This window comes from Hibiscus syriacus, unplaced genomic scaffold (genome assembly GCF_006381635.1).
Source record: "Hibiscus syriacus cultivar Baekdansim isolate YM2019G1 unplaced genomic scaffold, ASM638163v2 tig00110458_pilon, whole genome shotgun sequence".
Lineage (NCBI taxonomy): Eukaryota > Viridiplantae > Streptophyta > Magnoliopsida > Malvales > Malvaceae > Hibiscus > Hibiscus syriacus.
Window position 1 is genome coordinate 750,651 of NW_024062745.1, and position 3,251 is coordinate 753,901.

General features: G+C 24.7%; 1 non-coding gene across 1 annotated transcript; it reads right to left on the reverse strand.

Annotated features, from left to right (window-relative positions):
* Positions 1-887: 887 nt before the first annotated feature.
* On the reverse strand, positions 888-993 carry LOC120126628. The gene has a single exon (XR_005516474.1). It is a non-coding gene; the product is annotated as a U6 spliceosomal RNA (small nuclear RNA).
* Positions 994-3,251: the final 2,258 nt, after the last annotated feature.

The window sequence follows — 3,251 nt, forward strand, 5'->3', positions numbered from 1 at the left end:
TAATTTCAAAAAAAATTCATGTTGAGAAAATATATTTGACTGGTTGGTCAAACTGCTCATATTTGTTCTCTTATATTCCTTTAGGTTATGGATTCTAGACTCACTAAGAGGCAAAAGTATTCACTTTTCTTCACCTCACCTGTAGATAGAATTAGAAATATATTTAGAATTTATAAAAAATCTATTAATATATGTTTCAAGATGATGTAAAAAACAATATTATATAAATAACTATATAAATAAGAAATATTTTTATCAAATATAATTTCAACGAATTTATTTAATTTGAATAACAATATTTTTTTATGAATCTTTTTCTATGGATTTGGTTGAGTTAGTAACTTTTACTTTTCATTCATTTCTTTTTAGTTTTCGATCAAAAATAGAATAAATGTAAAGCCCTCTTTCTGTATGCATCACCGAACACAAATTAAAGATATCACATGAAACTTACAAAACATTCTTTGTTAAAAACCAGTAAAAATTTATTTTATTAAAACTATTATTGCTGAATAATAAACTATAATTCATTTAAACATATAAAACACATTTCTAATTACTCGATATTCAATCTAAGTTTATTTTTAGATAGAAATCTAGTAGTTCATAACTACAAAGTGTACATTATAACTGCCTAAAAACTGCTTAAACTAAAATTAATTCGAGTACTGATTTAATCTAGTTCTACCAATTGAACTACAATTCATTATTTTATAACTAAACATACATTAATAAGACTATTTATCCCACGCTCTAACGAATATCCATTATTACTGTCATAAGCTAACTTATTACAACTATGTCTAAGAAAGGTTTATACCGAATACTAATAATATATATATATACCAACTAGAAAAATCAAATTAATCAGACGGATGCCATTACTGATACTCTAGACTTGCTTCTCGATTTGTGCGTGTCATCCTTACACAGGGACAATGTTAATCTTCTCTGTATCATTCCAATTTTATCTGATGCCCTTGTAGTTAGAGTGAATTAAACACTCAAAGTAGGTTCATGGTAAAAAATAAAGATGTTTGAGTAACGATTATTAGAATGTATGAGTTATATTTGTAACGGCGTTAATGTTAATAAGGAATAAACATGTATTTTCATGTATATTACTTAAAAATATCGATACAATACACTTAGTTGATTGGAGTTTAAGAAATTTTGTCCCTATTGATATAAAAATATAATTCACGAGAAGAAAAAATAAACGGCTCGTCTATGAAATAGCTTCCTGGTAACATGAAAATATGAAAAAAAATAACATAATGTATATTAAGTATATAATTAGTTATAGATATAATAGATATTTTTATTGTATATAATATATATATATATATAAAGTATGTTTTATTTGAAAAAATTACTCCAGAATTTTTAATTTTAACAATTATAACCTTAAATTTTAATTTTTGTTTCAATTATTTCACTCCATCGTTAAATCACTAACCACATGAATAATGAGGTGACTTATTTAAGGAAATTCGATAAAATATAATGTGTAGGGAGATTTAAACTCCTAACCTTTAAAAACAAAGGTTGAAACGCAACCACAAAAGCAATTTAAATTTTTATTATATTATTATAAATATAATATACATATCGTATGGTTGATATTATTTATAATTTATATTTTGACATAAATATTTGGATTTAGTCTTTGGAGCCTAAGAATTCATCGAGCAATCATACTGATTAAAATGAGTGTTGTTCTTTCTAAAAGTTTTAAGTTCGAATAACTATTTTTACATAATGTATGTGCATTCACTTAAAAAATTGAATAAATATTATCTTATAATTACTTCGATTATTAAAAAAATTGATTTTGTAGCGTAAAGAATTTGAAGTAAAACCGGAAGGTTGATGAACATTGGTTCTCCAATTTGGTGTGTGTATTTCTTTTTCACATTTTATTTGGTCATGGAAAATAAAGATACATTTGCCTCATTTAATTATTTCCACTTTTTTTATTAATTATTGGTATTCAATCTATTGATGGATTAATCCAGATCGGATACTGCAGAGGTGAGTATAATCTTCCCAACCCAATTTACTCCATTCACAAAGGTTAAGATTCGAACCACTGACTTTACTTAGGGGATCTAATGCATCATCTCAGTAGACCAATTTATCGTTGGTTTCACTTTTTCTTATTACCGCATTAGACACTAAATCTTTATTATTATTATTATTATTATTATTATTATTATTATTATTATTATTATTTTGAGAATACAAAGCCTAAATATATTTCTTTTACTTAATAGCTATTATGCCCCCCGTACTATAATTTATTTGGTCGTTATAATCATAAATATAAAAGGAATTCAAAAAATCATATATAATGTAAAAAAATCTTTAAGTTTTAAAAAATTATGTTTTGAATCTACATTTATTTCTAAAATTATAATTATGCTCAATTTTTAAATTAAAATTAATAAAATTTGAATTTTCAAGCACTTATAGGAATTTTTCATTTTTTATTTTTTTAAAATTATCTAATTTTAACAATGTATAGTTTCTTTTTATTTTTTTAATATACATGGCATCATGTCATTTTGTTACGTTAGCCTTTTTAACAGAAAAATGCTCTATGAAAACGAGTATGAAGAATAATAGTAAAGGCCAAACTCCAAAGGGCTAAATTGGTAAATGAATTGGGTTTTATCTCTCATTAAACTAGGCGGAAAATTAATTGACTCAATAGACTAGTTCAAAATTTATTTTACAATCTATGACAAATGTTACAGGGCAAGGTAAATTCATCACGCTGACGTGATAAGTTTATCTAAATAATATTTTTTATTCAAACTCTTCGAAATGATGATTTTTAATAAAATATAATTTTTTATTTGAATTTATCATATCAGGTGAAAATTTTAAATAAAAATATATTTTATTAAAAATCATTATCTCGACGACGAGTTTCAAATCATTATAATAAATTGTAAATTCCTAAGTAATTTGTTTTATGCGATATTGGGCTAAATAATTAGTCGCTTACGAGATTGGGTCAATTTTGCCAAAGAATTTTATAGGCATCAAACTGATGACTCCGATGTAGATGTAGTAACATGAGGCAAATAAGATATTGAACCTATAGTTTCTAGAGACATTAATTTGGTATTTTTCAACAATAACAGGGATCTAAGTTGTATTTACACCAAATAGTGATCCTAAACAAAATAAATAGAAAAACCAGGCAAAATAAGTGTTCCGGTGTGCCTAGCTAATAGAACTGA